The following is a 17,770-nucleotide window of genomic DNA, read 5'->3' on the forward strand; positions in this document are numbered from 1 at the left end:
CCCAGGCGTTATTCCAACTGGGAGAGATGGTTCTCCTGAGCGCGGAGTGGAGCCGTCTAATTCCATTCCAGTCTTTGTGCGTAATTATAACACTCTGCCCTTCATCTTATCTCTAAAACACACAAAACTGTTTTCTTATGTATAATTATATGCAGCATTCATCCGTGGAGACATCCACTCATGTCAAATTAAATAGTTGCCAAGCAGCGGAGTTTCTTACGCGGCCAGTTTAGTGAGGCCCGAAACATCAGAGAACATCAAAGGTGATGGCCGCTCAGTTAGCTTAGCGCTAAAAAAAAAAGTAGTTGTAGTTCTTAAAAGACCACGATTAAAGGTGCAACCCAGAAGCTGGCCAGCTCCAGAATTACAACTAAAATAAGTCTTCAAATCCCTCAAACCTCGAAAGGGCCCTTTTAGTCATTCATGTGTTGCACCTGTCTGTTGTTTACACTCGATACGGCTCGTTTGGCTCAGTGATGGTGGAGAGAAAAACACCCACAAAAACACACATTTATCATGAAACCAATGTTTTTGGAACAAGTGATGTTCTGATAACTTCACCGAGGAACTGATCAAAACTCAGGCCTTTTCAATTCCAGTAAAATTAAGTCACTGTGCATGTCCGCCTACAGGTGCATTACAGTATATCAGTGCATAATGTGGTGGCATGTGATCGTCGATTGACCTCTGACCTTCAGCGTGAGGAACACTCAGCCGTCTGTCAGCAGACAGGGAGGTGATTGTCAGGTCTAGGGGGCCTTGACCCCCACTAACAGCCGTCCTATGATAATGGGCTCTCTAAAGTGTAAACAAACGCCGGACGAGGAGTCGCCGCGGTCTCAGACCGCCAAGCCGCCCGTCAACGTTGAGCCGTCTCACTGAACTGACATATTTACACAAAAAAGGGAGGGAGGAAAAGAGATGCTGGCATTAGCATGGATCGCATGTTGTTTTTCTGCGTGGGTGTTGAAGCGTTGCTGTGCTGACTAAATAAGTCAGCGTGAAACCAGGGAGGTCTGCCAAGTCAGCAAGAGCAGGGCTTTAGGACAACTTTTCAAACACAAATGCAGTAAATTAGTCACTAATTAAATGAATGCAGTGGACTGACATCGCAGGCAGGAAGGAGATTCACTCTCTGGCTCCTGCATTAACATTAGATGGACTGACGTCTGAAACATGTCCAAGATAATCGTGCTGCTCGATTTAACTGCAAACGCAGACGAGATTTGTGGGTGACATCAGCATTTTCAGTGTTTAAGCCATGAAGGAGATTTACGTTGTTCTATTTTTTCTTTTCACCGACTATGAGAGGAGATTTTTCCAGTTTGTTCGTCCTGGGTTGACCTACGACCTTACAATCCACAACTGTACACACAGCAAGTTAGCAACTGGGAGCTAAACTGGCGCGCTCACCGTCAGGTCCTTCCTCAGCACAGATGAGATGTTACGAGCTCCTTTTGAGCTGTTGGCGTATCAACGTCTTTGACAATATTAGCGCCGGTCCCCAAAAATGCAAGAATTCCTTTATTATATTGCCATTTTTCAGGGGAGCGTCGGGAAGAAAGCATGCGGCGCAGCTTTACACGCTTCCGTGCAGTTCAGATTTATAGAAGTGCTGTCCAGAATAACAGCAACACGATTCATACTTGATGTGCCAAACAAATTCCCTTCAGCCGTCAGCATGTCGACCGTGTCTCCCTGGAGAAAAGTAAAGGGGGAAGGCTGCCGTCTGCACTAGCATACAGAGGAAAACAGGGGAAAGAGAGAGAGAGACTGAGAGAGAGGAGGGAACTGCATGTGCTGAGGAGCTGTGCTCACAAACATTTGACCGCTTGGCTCTGTTGTCCTCTATGCAGCCTTTTTCTATGGACTCCCCCGCTGCTCCCCAGCTTGTGTGCGCTGCAGCACCCGCAGGTGGGCTTTCAGCCTGTAAACCAGACTCAACGCGCCGGCAGAGCTCAGCTCAATTTGCCTTTCACATCTGCGATGGTGTCACAGATCGAGGAGAGCCTGAGAGCTGGGATCACAGGAGCAACAGCAGGGAGGCTTCTGTTCAGGCTGATTACGGCGTCTCTGATGAGACGACGTTGGTTTTTAAAGGGATCCTTCGAGTCCTGAAGGGGGATCCGAGGAGACCTGGATGCTCAGGTCTGGAAATCCAGAAGGAAGCTAAATTTGGGATTAGTTGAAAATACCAAAAAAAGAAAACAAACTCAGGCTAGGCCGTCTGCTTAAAATAAGGTATTGCTAAAAACAAATCAAATGCATTATGTTTGCTGGCTCGCCGTGGGAGTAAGTCAATCAACAGCCAGGCTAGGCTTTATTTTCTGAGTTTGTCTTTTCTTGTCTTACAGATTTGCAAGTTTGGTTTCTGTCAGTCTTTGTTTTGAGGCCACGATGTCCCCAACAAACAGTTATAAGGTCTAAATATGTATTACAATTGTAATTAAATTGCTTTTAAAACCTGACTGCTTTAGTGAAGGAACCACAAAGCTTTTGAGCGTGTGTAAAAGGTATGAATCTTCCTATTTGCTGTAAACTGATGGAGGGAGAGGAATTTTGAGAGGAAGAAAACTGCTTTGACTCTTTTATTCATGTCAAATCCATGCAAAGATGCTGCCCATGCCAGGCTGCGCTCTGATTTTCCAGACAGGAAGGGTTTTCAGAAGTTTTCAGGAATCAAAGGTGCCATGAGTACACAGCGAGCACTTAATCCCTCTGAGCAGCCAGGTCCCTTCCTTCCTCCCTCTCTTCCTCTCTGATAATAGTTACATCTGAGGCGGGAATGCTGATGAGGTTTCCCACCGAGGAGGATCTAACGACGAGGCCGACACAGACGCCACCTGCTTCCATGGCAGCAATGCCCAGCTCCCCTCTTTAATCCCATATTTTCCCCTCGCTCGCTCTCTCTCTCTCCTCCTCCCTTTCAAGCCGTATCGGCTGCGTCGCACTTTCCCACATCTCTCACTGTTTGCCTCCGCATATCATTTTCCACATCTCTGTCTGCAGCCACGCTATCTGACTCTCTCTCTCGCCTCCCCGCTTTCCTCCTCCCTCTTTCCTATCAGACATCTGAGCCAACAATCAATGCCATTTCATCCTGGTGAAGGAACAAATGGAATTCCAGCTGAGAGCAGCTCACAAAGGCTGTTCTGTGATGCTGATTCCTTCCCCTTGCACTGCAGCATGAACCCCCAAATCTGAGGATATAGCAAATGCTATTTGATTAGCATTCCAGTCGAGTCTGCCCTGTAAAACATCTCAACTGTGATGGAGGACTCTGAAAGGCTCATCTGAAGACTAAAAACCACAACTAAACGCGAGGGCGGCCCATATGCGCTGCTGTGATGTGGTTCCTCATTAACACACTCTCGCTCTGCTATATTTTGTAGCTGCATCTGTGTCTCTCGCAGCTGGATCCCGTTGAACTTCTCCCCTCTGTACTTATTGTTCTGCCTCAGCGTCATGGGGCAGGTTGCCCCTCTGTGCCTCCAGCAGGCCCGTCTTGTTCCCCACACACACTAATGGGAATCCATGATAATGCCCGACTAACCAACACTGAATGTACGTGGGAGGCGGCTCATGTGGAACCCACGCGTCACTCGCAGGATTAATTGCGGTCATTGTGCTTCAATAATGGCGTTAAATCAAGAAACTGTTCCAGTCTCGTTGCTCTCATTTGGCCCTGTGTTACCTGATGCTTTCACAAGGTTCTTCTCGCCTTTTCGCACAGATGTGCGTGACACATTTGGCATTTACAGGAATTGTGCGCATACCAATTAAATTCCCCCGTTTTCTAGGATTAATGCTCACAAAGTACATATTTCCAGTTGGTTATACCGAAACGGTCTTCTTTTTTCAGCAGAAACTGGTGTTCAACATGGAAAAATCTGCCTCAGCTGGGTTCGTAACAACCTTTTGACCAAAAACTCCACAAGGTTTCACTCTTTTTGCCTCCCAAATAAGCATTTCCATCCAATCATGTGCCCACATCACTGTAATCTTTAAGAAATCCCATCTGTGAGAGTGGAGCTGCAGGTTTTCCTTAAGGTCACGATCTCCAACTGCTTGTGTGTCGTGCGTGTCCATCTTCTGCACACTGCACCTGTTGTCGACACCCACAGGCACCAGAACGCACGTTTTCCCTTTCGGTAAATATCGTTCCGAGTTTCTTCCTCTTTGCGACGTGAATTGTGGATTTTGCCTTGAGGAGATTCTGGAGAACCCACGGCTGTCAGCAGCGGCTCGCCACCGCCTCCCTCAGAATGACAGTCTTACAGTAGCTGCTAGCGAAGAGTTAAGGGATACCTTTGGCTTTTTCAGCGCTGTTGTTGCTGGCAGCTTCCTCCTCATCATCCCTTACAAAAACAAGCTTTTCAAAGTTGTGCTTGGCTTGCAGGTGATTGTTCAAGTTTGAGCACACACACACACACACACCACACACACACACACACACACACACACTTTAAGGCCTGAGTGCTGAAGCTTCTCTGTCCAGCCACAGTCCGTCACGGCGTGATGACCTTTGTCCATCCACACTCCACTCTGGTGTCAAGTGATTATCAATTTAAGCTTCTTTCTGCAGTTCAATATCATCATCCATCCCTCGGTCCGCTCCCCGAGCTGCTGCGGTCAGCAGGGGTGAGGATGCCCACACCACACGCTCACACCACGGGGGAGGTTTGCTCTCCCGGCCATGTGCGCTGTTTTGGAGAGGTTGGCAAAAACCCACACTGACACAAGCAAATTCCATCCAAAGACATCGAAGCGGGACTCGAGCTCACAAGTTGCAGGGATTCATGAAAGCAGCAGCACCGAGGACCCGACGGGAGGCAGAGTTCTGTATCTCCAACGTACTGCTGGTTGGAAAGAGACCGAGATCGTCATTCCGACCACACTGTGCCCTAAAGCTACACCGGCCTCCCCCCGGGGGCGCCGCTTTCATCTGATTACTTTTCGTTTCTGACTGAAAAAATGAAGTGGTTTAACTCAAAGCCCAGCGGTCTCACCTAGGAGGAGTCGTCCTCCAAAGCTCTTCCATTTAAACCACCTTGACTGGGACCTGGACGAGTTCTCACATCAGTTTAACTTCTGTAACTTTCATCTTTGCAGTTTTATTCCTTCCGTTTTAAATAAAGCGTTTTTCGTCCGGGTGGACGATCCACAACGGTGGCTCCTCTCTAACACTGCACAATATCGAGAACAATCTCTCTCGCCCTCTTTCCGCTGCAGAACCTCGCTCTCCGCCAGCTGCACGCCGCTCCCTCAGGCGTCGCTCCGCATGGACGTCTGGCCAGCTGTGCCCCCCCCCCCCAAGCAAAAGAAACAGTGTCCAGCTGTGAGAGTGAAGTTAAAGGTCCGTGCTCAAGCAGACAGAGCTGCACGTGGACGCTGATGGAACAAAAGACAGAAGCGTTTGCTAACATCTGCACAACTCCTGATGTGACCAGGCGAGCCCAGCCAGAAGGCTCCGTGGGATCACTAATGAATGCACTGACATTTCCTTTAATCAACACGCTCTATCAAACACTGCCTGGCACCGTGGGAGGTGCGACGCAGTAAAAGAAAGACATAAAAAAGAGGAGTGGTAATAGATAATGGAAAACATAATGCATCAGCATATGGCGAATTGCACACAGGATGGGGGAAGGAGTGGACATCCCTCCTCGGGGGGCAGATCCAGCCCCTCGCTCGAGCAGCCCCGGAGGTCCAGCTAACATTAACACACATTACATGCTGGGCCGGACACGCTGCCCCCCCTTTGTTTCATTTGAAATTATAATGAATTTAAAGTTCAGAAAATGAACACGCGACATTTTGCAATTTTGGACTATAAGAAAAAGCAACTGAAACAGTTTAACGTGAAGCAAAAGCTACATGATTGGAAAGATTGTTAGGCCAGTAAAGCTCGTTAAAAGGAGACTGGCTTCTTCAAACATTACATGAACTAGCCACTGGCTGAATAAAATAATGCTGTTGATTAATGCGAAGATACAAAATACAACAAACGGGACTATTCATAGATTTTGTGACCATAAAGCTGGCTGGTTTTAAGCGTTTTGTTATTGCTTGTTGTCATATGAGATTCTGGACCACCAGAAGACACATATTACTGAGGCACCTCCATGTGGAGCTTCATACAACTACATAAAAGAAGTCATGTTTCGGCAGCTACTGCGTATTACTGTTGCTATGACGACACAGCAAACATACAGGTGTCTCCCTGACTCCTTCCAACAGGCACACTCAAGCCTCTTGAATCCCCACTCGAGACCACCATAGGTGAGGATTTGGAGGTTCTGCTAAACCGGAGCACGCCTGTTGGCGTTTGTGTTCACGCGTATTACGGCAGCTTTCTGGAGATCTCAAGAACGGCTTTAAACGGCACGTCCAAAATTTGCATATGAGCGTTGACAAAGAAAAATCTGCTCCTTGATTTAAATGAGCTCTATTCAGGGCTTCAGTTTAATCACCATCACGCTGCACCTTAATTGACTCTAATCAACACTAATCACGCTTTTACTCACTGGCAAAGAATGTGCTTCCAACTGTTAAAAATGCTTCAAGAACTGGCATTTTTGAGGGGACAGTTCAGGGAAACGTTGCAGCAGCTGTCGATGACATGCAAATCATCCAAAACCAGACGTACTTTAGTCTGTTGAACTGTTTCAAAGACGGCATCAATGCACAGCAAACGCTCATAACTCACTGAAAAGGAACTGGGATTTTGACAGTTCCGATCCAGGGACGGATCATGGTGCCCCTGAGCAATCCACCCAATCCCCATTGCTCCCCGGGCTGCCCACTTCCCTTCACCTGGGGCGTACACAACTGGAGTGTATAGGTCAAAGGTCAAAGTCATGATCACTAATGGGTGTGTGCGTGCAAACATTTTGGTTTCATTTTCTTAGGGTAATGAGACACACACACACACACACACGCACACACACACACACACACACACACACACACCTTCCCTCTATCCAGTGCCAGAGCTGCAGCCTGAAAATACATTTTTATCTCAACTTGTTACAGAAATGGTGACAGACGAGCCAAAAGGTTGCCGTGTCTCTCTGTCAAAACTAATTAAGTTCCTCCGTCCTCGAGTGTGCCTCCAAGGGCTTCCACATCCTATCGCCACTGACCCACCTGTGCGTCTGATTTGCCTTTAAGCCACACGCCAATTTTAGAGAAACTCAAACCACGCTTCCTGCGGGCCTCACATCCTCTCACCTCCCCGTCCATCAGAGCCCACTCTCCATTAACGTCACCGTCCACTAAGGCTGCCACTCACTTCACACACTCCCAGGTTGACGTGATTTGCTTCCAATCCGCTTAAGACATCATAGGACGCCTTTACTTTGTTCCGTTTCTTTTGAAAGAATCGTTCCCACTGTTGCAGATTGCCCGGCGGGCAGCTGGACGTCCTCGGAACGTTTGCTCTTATCATAGGAGCAGATTCAGCGCACATTAACAGGAAATTGTTCATTCTGATTTAGAGCTTTTTCCAATTAATCAGGGATTCAGTTGTTGCTTTTATCCTTAAGCTGAGCCACAGCTCGGCCTTCACGTCTCTTTAAAATCAAACTTATTTACATTTTAGTTACTAACTCAAACACACCAACAACAGAACACACTCGGTAGGTTAAGGTGACACCTAAAGGGAATTATTGCTTTAGTCTGACTAAAACTGGAATCTAAAAGCACATGTAAGTGTAAATCAAACTCCAGAATTTGACTCCTGCACTTTAATATCCGTCTATACGAATATGCAATACTGTCCATGGTTTTCCTAGTTTACGTCTGCGTTGCAAACTCGCTAGCTCAATATTAGCTACCGTTGTGTTGGTTTGTAGTGCGACCTGGCTGTGCATGTAGCCCTAGTCACTGAAGGCTAAACCTTTAAATGAGTTGGAGAAGATGGAACACTGAGATTCTGAAAGCCAGGCTCAGACGTGACGTACTAATGGTAGAGGCTTCACAATGTTTGTATCCATTTCTAGCAGCACTCAAGAGTTCCAAGCAAATCCCTGGAACCAGACTGAAGAAGATGTCCTTCCTCTTCTCTTTCACATTCTAACTGTATTTTCAAAGCGGGCTGTTGAAGAGGAGGAGAGGAGGATAGTGGAAAAGCAGCAGTGAGGCACTTTGAGGTGAGCTGAATGTGTTTTCTGTATCATGACACCTTGGCCGGATGGAAGACCCCCTCTCCTGCTTCCCTTCTGTCGGTGCGGGTCAGTGTCTCGGCTCTTGTTCGTGCAACGCGCTCAAAGGTTGAGGTTCTTTCCTTGTGTAGGCTTCCAGCATACTGTGAGCGCCTTTATGAGTTTCCTTTGATCGTTTGCTTTCCTTCGTTTCAAACCGCCTTCAACCTCACTAGTGGAGAATAGTGTTTGTTAAATGTGTTAAACAGGTAAAACAAATCTGACCTTTACCAATAAAACACAAAATAGGCCCTGAATGAAGAAAAGAGAGGATCGAAAACACAGGAAATGGTCTTTAGCCTCCTCGTGGTGAAAGCACAAGAGGAAATCCAGGGTTTAATGCAGGGATTAGACTCATAATCAATCAAATAGATTAGAGTCCGTGACAACAGCGTAGGCAGCGGCACCACATTGGGTCCGCAGCCATGAAGTGGCCAGGAAGTGGCCAGCGTTTTGACTGTGATTGGCTACAGAAGGGGGTCTGAGAGAAACAACGCCACGGTCGGCCCCACGTCGTAAATCATGCTCCCTGCACTCTTAGAATGGTTTAAATCGAGCTCCTCTTCTGGGCCCCGACTCGATCCCTCGGCTTATTAGAGCCCCACACTGAGAGAATAACCAGGCTCCCTATTCATCACCGAAGCCTTTCAAAGGGAAGTCGGGCCGGATGCGTTCATTTGTACCATCCATTTAAGCGCATCCCCCTCGCGGCACCTTAGCAATGTTGCGAACGCACCCTGCACTCCGGCCGGACGCTGGAAAACCATTACATTTTAAAAGCCGTTGGCGGACATCGTTCACACTTAACACACTGTAACACGCGACGCCGGCGCCACGGTGCCGCACACAGCGTGAAAATGTCTCGCTTTAGCCGTCTTTAGATCGCAATGTCCGATGACGGAGTTTCAAAAAACCTGTGTTAAGATGAGCTTTCTGACCGGGTTGATGGATCCTATACTTAAAATATTGTTTTCTGCACCTAAACGACACCGACCAACCACAACACCATCCTCTCCTGGACCAGTGGAGACTTCAGGGTCAATAACACCAGCAGTTACTCTCCCAAAGCTCAGGGAAAGCTTAAAAAGCAGATTCTATCTGGATCCAATCCCCTTTGAATAGCTGCTCCTTTGTGTGATCAATACTTGCGCCACTTTGGATGCATCGAACACCCACACAAAACATCCTCCCCCGAGCACAACGAGGGTTTTGGGGGAGCGATATAAGATCTGAGACTTTAAGACGAAAGATAACAAAGTAAACAGTGATCTACCCAGCAGCACTAGCTTCCAGACATGGCCAATCAGCTGGAGTCCTGCCGTAACGTTGCCTGATGAACCACGCTTGACTTCGTCGTCATCGGTGTCGTGAACCTATTTTAGCTCAGAAGGCGTTCGCTGCATTTTAACTCAGAGAGGCACTTTTGGCAGATCACAGACAGAGTCGGTTCAAGGGTGAGATGTGATAAAAGGTTGTTTTTTTTTATCTTATCTTATCTTAAAACGTACCAAATATCACACGGGTTCATTATTGAATTGAAAGTTCTGCGTTAGCTCTACGAACCAGGCAGCAGCTCTTCCAAACCATCCAATCACTGCTGATTACTGCACAGAGAGGACTTAGGCTGTTTCCCAAACCACCCCCTGTACCCTACATAGTGCACTCAATAGTGTGGACGCCATTTTGAAATAGTGTCCGAATTGTTAGTGAGCATCGCTGGACCCTATGTGGTGCACTCAATGTATCCCACAATGCACTGCAAAAAGTAGTGTACAAGCGAGCACTCTAACTCGGAAGATGTATCCCATCAGCCTTTACGGTATCACGTGATACCGACAGGATACATTTTTTAACGTAAATTCTACTGTGCGGTTTGATATATGAAATTTTTGGAAATAAGAATTTTTTTTTCAGTAGTTGTGTTCTTCAGAATCGTCTGCTCCTCACCAGGCGACAGAATCTCAGTAAAAGAATATTTACAAAGATGAAAAGTAGCTCTGGATGCATTTTTTGATGAAAAATTGCTTTATTAAATGTTTTCACGACAGCAGAATATGACTTGAGAATGTGCCGTCACGTCTTGGCTTGAAAATGTCATGGGACACTAATTATTTTAGGTAATAAGTAATTATTATTGTATTATTATTGGCATTAATATTTCAATTGAGTTAAGTTAATTATAGGGTAAAATATTGCATTTTCATAAAATGACCGCTGAATGTATTTCTGATGGGTTAAAATAATTAAATGGACCTGGCCACTTTTCCCAGCGACCGCTTCGTAATTATTATGCGAAACCATGACGTCACTTTACGTGCGTCGTAAATGACACTGTTGTCTGAATACTAACTTTAAATTGAGTGCGCTACATAGTTCACTCAGTCCATGTCCCCCATGTAGTGAGTAGTGAATAGGGAACGAGTGTGTGGTTTCGGAAACAGCCTTAATCTCTCCACAGTTGCTGCAATGCATTGTGGGATTTGTAGTAGAAGGGGTGTGGGCTCTATAGACTGATGGAACAGGAATAATATAAATAAAATTACCTTTTACTGGGTAGTTTGACACATGTTTTCATGTTTGCATGGTCTAAATCTTTTAGGATTATCTTTTCTTTCAAAACTTGTATGTACTGTGACTCAGCACAACCAAATACGCATGCTTATTAAGGGCGTGCGAGTTGCTAGCGCCACATTGATTTTCCCGTCTATTTCTCCATCCGGTGGAGTCTCCCCCAGCTTAATCTGCGCTGGCTGATAAACGCCGGTTGTCGATGCACGGCCAGGCGCTGGGACATGCTTCAAAAGGCCCCTGCCTCGTTCGCCGTTGAAAGGGTCAAAGTGGGGACGTCAAGCTCATCCTGAACATGAGGCGACGTGACGGGCGAGCAGTGGCAGATGATAAGCGCGAGACGGCGAAGGGGGTGGGTGGGTGAGTGGTGGGGAGCAGCCGTGCTGCTGTGCTGTCAGAGATAATGAGTTCAAACATAAGCCAAAGGTCAAACAAGAGACATGGATGTGTGTGGATGCAGTATTAATCACATTCACAAACACATGGCGCGGCGCAACCTGTCTGCACCGGCGGCGAGATAAACAGCAGTGTAAACAGCGGCCAATGACAAGGTCTCCTCAGCCCGTGCAACATGCCACACGCATGACAAACAGCCCGACCCTGCTGGCTCGCCACAGCAGCCGACACATTTTCACATCTACTTGCTTTTAGAGGGAGTTTTCTTGGATTTTTGACAACATTTGCATAACTCACCTGTAAATGTCAGCGAGAAATTTTCTTTTTGGAAGAATTTGGTTCAGAACTACTTTTCACCACAAAAGAAGCCAAATGAGTAGACATTAATAACGCTGAGGGCTGGGATTAAAGACCTACACTGCCAACAACCACCAGATGGCGATCACGATGACAACACACGTCAGGCCTTGAGCTAAGCTCCTGTAACGTCTATTACAGGCGTATATTGTACTTTATATTGTACTTAACTCAGTATTCACGCCCCAAACAGGAGTGCTTTTCATTGTTGATCAGCTTCATGAATCAAAAGCTACAGTGAGTTTAAGTCTGCTGTTGTTTATCGGTCCGAGTGTGCAGATGTGGCACCGCTTGGCTGACAGGGCTGTAACCAAAGGCACCAATCTCAGGTAACGTCAGAGCCGTCACACCTCTGGTTACAGGCGCATTACCCAGCTCCGGACTGTCTGGACGGTCCGACAGCACAATGACAACAAAGCGACAGTCATAATAGCCCCGGGAGGCCCGTCTGTCCGGGGTCATTTTTTCAAGCTTTCTGAACTAATCACAGCTGGAGTCTGTTTCCCTCCTACCAGGACAGGCCAGTTACCATAACAACGTCAGGGGTAACTGTGGTTACTTGTACCCTCGATGACTTTATGAAAAGTTACACAAAAAGAAATGTTGGTGACAACATTGTTGTCGGATCTCTCTGAAGGCAGCAGAAGACGGCCTGTGTTAGCAGCAGCACATACCGTACAATTAACACTTGCATTTATGGAGCATATGTAGCGTATATATGCTAATAAAGGTTCTGTTGGGACGCCAGCATCTGTTTGGGGCTTCAAATCCACTCACTTCCATCCCAAATCCCACTGAAATGCTGTGAAAACTGCAAATGTGATGAATATTCTATTGAAATTATTTAAACTGTGACAACGACCAGGCTAATTTAACATAAAAACTTCCCCGTAGGCCTGCGTGTTGGGAAAAATGGGGCGGAACCGTGTGGCTGATGGTTGAGGTTCAGGAGGAAATGTGGATAAAGGCAGATGGAGAACCGCTGGAGAGTCGTGTTAGGCTGCACCACCCAAAGAAAACCTTTGCTCTACGCATTAAGCTTCTCACATTTAAATTAAACGCAGCGCACGCGGTCGATTGCCTCGATGATCCGCTCTGCTGCCCGTGTTCTCAGTTCCTCTCGACACTTAGATCTCCACGGGCGGTCCCTCAAGTAATCCATCACGATCAATCAAGTCCCAAATAGCTATTTGATTTCACACCACAGCCGATAAGCTATTTGACACACTCAGCCAATCTACTGTACGGGGGCTCAAGCCGGAGGAGTGAAATTCCGATTCCATATGTCTGGTTGTTAAGATGTATGGAAAGAAGGTTTTTCCTGCATTAAACAGACAGCGAACCTGTCAAATAATGGACACAGCCTTTCAATTTCTGCCCAAACCTCATTTAGTCCGGTGGCGGGGGCATTAGAAGCTGTCAGAGGGAGTTTAGCTTGGGCAGGTATCCGTCCACACAGAGCAGGATACTTCATTTCATCCATGAGTGAGTGGACAACAGCAGGGAAGAAAAAAAAAAAAAACAGTCCTGGCAGAGAATGAAGAGCGACTCGGAGCCAGGCGGAGAGAGGAGCTATGCTAATGCTGTTTTTCCAGAAGAGGGAATTGGGGTTAAGTTTTGAAGTCGGAGGCTGGTCTTTGATTTAAATTACAGGAATCTGAGGGATAAATGAACATTTAGAGCCTCCGGCTGGCTGATATGGTTTTACGTCGAGTTTTCTTTATAAATAGAAAAAAAAGGTCTGTCTGCTTCAGGATAAAAGCAACTCCAGTCCCTAAAAGACTATAATCGGCTGGATTGGGGGGGTTAAATCTTTCATTTTTAAAATGATGCTCCTTCAGTGAAAGAATATATTGATTCTTTTGATGGATTAATGACAATAAATAAACATTACAGGGTAAATGTGTGAATGACAGCACCAAGTAAAGCGAAGCAGCTTAACAAACAGGAAAAAAACAGAAAACAGACGTTAGCAACATGTTAGCAACATGTTCTAATCCACATCACGTTGGTTTAAATCATCCAGTTTATATTCACTGGTTGTGGTTTCCTGGGAGACGGCGGCAGGATGTCATTTCTTTTGATCCAAGTGTGGCGAGGTGTGTCAAATCCTTGACTGAGGTGATTATTAGAAGTACTACTGCAACCATGGCAACCGCGGAATCATTTGAATCACATTAATTTGTCATCTGATTAAACCAGCTTTTGTATTTCCTGAAATACTTTTATTTGGGCTTAAAGTTGCTTAATTGGTCTCAACGCCACTAGATTTTCAAAGACAATGTTCCAGGAAATGTAGAATATTAGAATATAAGAAACGTTGGGGGACATTGGTGCACTATTAGCATCTTGAACACAATGCTGCCAACATGAAAGCAGCGTATAACGCAGGAGGTTAACACGAGGGAACGCAGAGACCATTCTCTCCGGAGAATTAAGTGTTAGAGAGACGAGTGCAAGAGGGAAACCGCTGCGGGTGCCCCCCCCCTCCACTGTTAGAGGAATGGATTTGGAGGATTTAATCAATGGATTTGCATGCAGATTAGAAAAGGAAAAGAAATGAAGGAGAATAGTTTTACTCCGATTTAAAGTCTCATTTACGCTCTGCTGTACTGCAGTCTGAGTCCATCTTGGCCTCTGAGAGGGAAACACCCTATATTAGTGGGGGGGGGGGGGGGGGGCTGGGGCATACCAGATTTAGGTGGGCCAGTCCGGAATTGAAATGCCCTGTACAACATCTGTCTGAGCCTTAGGCAAGATGCATATTTCTCCTCTTTGAAGTTGCACTTGAACGTTCCAACGCAGTCAGACCTCCGTTCTAACCAGAGCAGAGCATCATTTGATCGCTCATTGGTTAAGAATGTAAACACGGTTCACAAGGTTCACATGGTGGACAGTGTCAAGAAAGAGCTCCAAGTTTCTGGCAGTTGCGATTTTCCCTGCAACAAACAAGTGCCAGACATTCCTTGGAAACAAAAGCCTCTTTGATACGCCAGAAACAGGGCCTCAGTATTGCAGATAGGCAAACTACTTGGTGGCGCTGTGTATTATATTTAGGGTTGTAATGCAATGCTTCCATTTAATGAATGGGCTATGAAATGACTGTTTTGGCTCTAAACTAGTCCAGATTCCTGAAGTGCGTTGTTATGTGCACCACTCCCTGCAGGTGACGCACAGGCCCACGGGCACTGGTGGCTTGGCCACGATGACCCAGGAGCTGCTGTTGTCTCCCGAGTTGCTGCAAAGGCTGAATGTGGATTTTAAATCAGAATATAAGACAAACACAAATACACTGCAGACGAAGCCACAGAAGACTGAATCTCTCCGTCTCTAATGTTCACCAGTTTAATGTGGTTCTTTCCCCACTGTCTCATGTTTACATACAAGTTCTTTTTGCTCGTTAGAAAACTGAAATATGTATTTTATGCATTCATTTTTGTAAAAAATCCCACCTTTAAGGCCATAAATGTCCTGCCTTGGGCACTGCCCCTCTCAGGAATATTCTCGCGCTTCTGTTACCTATAGATCATGATATGTTATAGTACAAATGGGTTGAATATATAGAACCACTCTCATGATACTATCATCATGAAAAGAACAATATAGTAGTGGCGAAATGGCCACACTGTGGCTATGCTAATGCTAGCTATAGTTAGCACCAGCGGGGTTGAATCTTTCAGACTGCTGTGTTTTTAAATGAACTCCTCCGTGTCCAGCGTGCACGTGTGCTGAACCTTATACTTAAACACCTGTAATCACAGTCACAGGAACTGAAATGACATGTCAAATATAAAGAGGTGTGGACAAAATAGCTTGAAGGTGAGCTTGATATAAAAACTCAATTGACATTTTACGCTAAAGAGTCAAAAAAGATCCATCGTTAGCATAATCGACAATTTTTTTTGACACCTGTTGAATGTCCTGATGCCATTCAGGATTTAAATGAAATAATATTCAGCGAAAACCGACAAAAACACTGACGGGGACGACTCGTAATGCTTCCTCTCTCAAAAAGGCCTCTTTATAACCACGGGAATGCAAACTCCAGAGGAACATCCAGGTCATGGCAGGAGTCTGCCTCTCAGCAGCCAGTGGCGGCCTGACGTGATCTGCATCTCAATGAGGGGCAACAAAGCGCTTGTCCTCTGGCACACTAGCAGCTCACCACTTCCTTCAGATAGAGCTGCCAGAAGAGAGGGGAAAACCAGGCTTTAAAGCATCAAGGTCAGATGAAAAGATCTAAATGGGGAATAATAAACGTGTTTAAAAAGACATCCTTGCACGTGGCCCCGACAGACATTCAATTACAGGGTGACAGGGCGCTAATGCAGCGCTGCATCAGAGCGACTGATTGGCTTTAAATTGTTGCTGCTTATAGGATTATGAAACATGACAGGCTTTTTATAACATGTAATTAATGATCTGATTGTAATGGGGACATGACAGATATTAAATTGGTTTTCAGACCTCCGTGCTCGACGTGTGTGTTGAGGTGTGTGAGGCTGCGAAGACAGTCGGCATTTAATAAACACATCAACTTCGACCCGGCTCTCCAAAACTGAAGTAGCTAAAAAGAAAACTACAACCGCGTGTGTCCCCTCATATTTGCTCATGTTGAGTCCCAAAGTCCTCATTCTCCTCGTCATTAGGGTCAACTGGACTGTTAAGAGACAGGAGGTTTATTCTACTCACAAGCTGGGTAAAGTATTGTGTCTATTAAAAATAGTCAGGTTGTGTGTGTGTGTGTATCAAATATGTTCATGAAAAATCAACAGTTGTGTTGTGCTGCTGAAAGTTGAAAATAGCCGTCCTTAATGGCGTCTCTGGGTGCCTCCCTTTCAGACTCGCTTGGCTGAACAGCTTGTGCGAGGGCCTGACCATATGGCTCCAACACACACGCAGCCTCAACATCCACGCTGAGCGCGAGGCTGGGTGTGTCTCGTGGCGCCGGAGCGACGGAACGCAGGCGCCGCCCGCGACTGTCAGCAGATGAACAAACTGGCGACAGTCGGCATCAGTCGCTTTCTTCTTTCCCCTCGTGTCTCCTCGTCAGGGTGGCGGCGCTTCTGTTCCGTCTGTTCCGCACCTGGACACTTGGGGGCAGTCTTCCGGTTTTGGCTCGTCAATTACGCTGACATCCTTTGCTCTTTACCGGGATTTCTTCTTCATCCGGGACGCCGTGGTCGCCCCCCAGATCAGCATTTGTCAGGGGCGGCTGCTCACCTGGGCCGTGCATCCTGAGTCACGCTAATAATAACCACCCCGCCAGACTGGTAGTTAGCAGGCCGACCGCAGAAGCCGACCCTGTGGCCGCCCGATCAATAGTTATTTACTCTGCTTGCATTTCAGCGGAGAATAAAAGGTATTAAAACCTCTTTCCTGTTTCCTCAGGGCTGGGCCAGCGGAAAAAAGACTTTCAAGTTCCTTCTACTTGATCAAACTGCAGAAATGTTGCACCCCAGCAGCTTCTCTCAAGCACAGATGTTTATTTGAGACTTGTGTTTGCTAATCATCTTATAGCATACCGTGGAAATCCAATATAAGTTTACAGGAGCATGATGAGAGTAAAATTGCATTCAGGAGCTTGAGGGAAACGTGATAATAAAAGCCTGCATTTCTCTTCATCTGGTGGCAGTTTATTGATGCGCCATGGGCGGCAGCTCTGCAATATCTGGGCAAAGAGGCCGGGATGCGTGTCGACTACCATCGCCTCGCTGTGGCAAAATGTTATTAAAAGGAAGAAATGGCTGATTTGGACCGATGGAGGGACGGGATCAAGAGGGGTCAAAGGGAAAACGCAAACGAGAGCAGAGGAAAAGGCGGAGCGTGTGGGAGCAGGAAGTGTGCGCGACTCACACAGGTGGGCGGAGACACCAGCAAAGACGCCCAGAAACGGCGAGAGAAACCGCCCATCAGCTCCACCTGTGCGGCGACCGCGTGTCGCTTCCTCTCCCGACGCCTGACGTGAGACTAGAAACACTTGCATCATTAAATCACTCATTAGTGGCAGAATGAACAACATCATTTGATTTTCACAAGTCCCCCCCCCCCCAAGGAAAACAGGTGAATTCTGAAAATGCAATTACACAGCCACAACTTCAAGGTGGCGGAAGCGGCCCAGCGGCTCTGCTGCGGCGCAAATGCACACTGACATTTACCTCTGAGGGCGAGTCGCAGCAGTCGGCGCTCACTTGTTTGCATTTAAACGCTCTTATTGGTGAAAAGGAACCAGCGCGACTCTGTTG

The 17,770-nt window shown here is 46.6% G+C and overlaps 1 protein-coding gene and 1 long non-coding RNA gene across 4 annotated transcripts in view; one reads left to right on the forward strand and one right to left on the reverse strand.

Annotated features, from left to right (window-relative positions):
- The window catches only part of cdh4 (cadherin 4, type 1, R-cadherin (retinal)), a 129,237-nt gene that overhangs the window by 87,889 nt on the left and 23,578 nt on the right, over positions 1-17,770 (reverse strand). The window lies entirely within an intron of this gene.
- LOC130524915 (uncharacterized) lies at positions 1,299-2,468 on the forward strand. The gene is made up of 2 exons (XR_008950279.1): positions 1,299-2,241; positions 2,355-2,468. It is a non-coding gene; the product is annotated as an uncharacterized LOC130524915 (long non-coding RNA).

This window comes from Takifugu flavidus, chromosome 4 (genome assembly GCF_003711565.1).
Source record: "Takifugu flavidus isolate HTHZ2018 chromosome 4, ASM371156v2, whole genome shotgun sequence".
Taxonomy (NCBI): domain Eukaryota; kingdom Metazoa; phylum Chordata; class Actinopteri; order Tetraodontiformes; family Tetraodontidae; genus Takifugu; species Takifugu flavidus.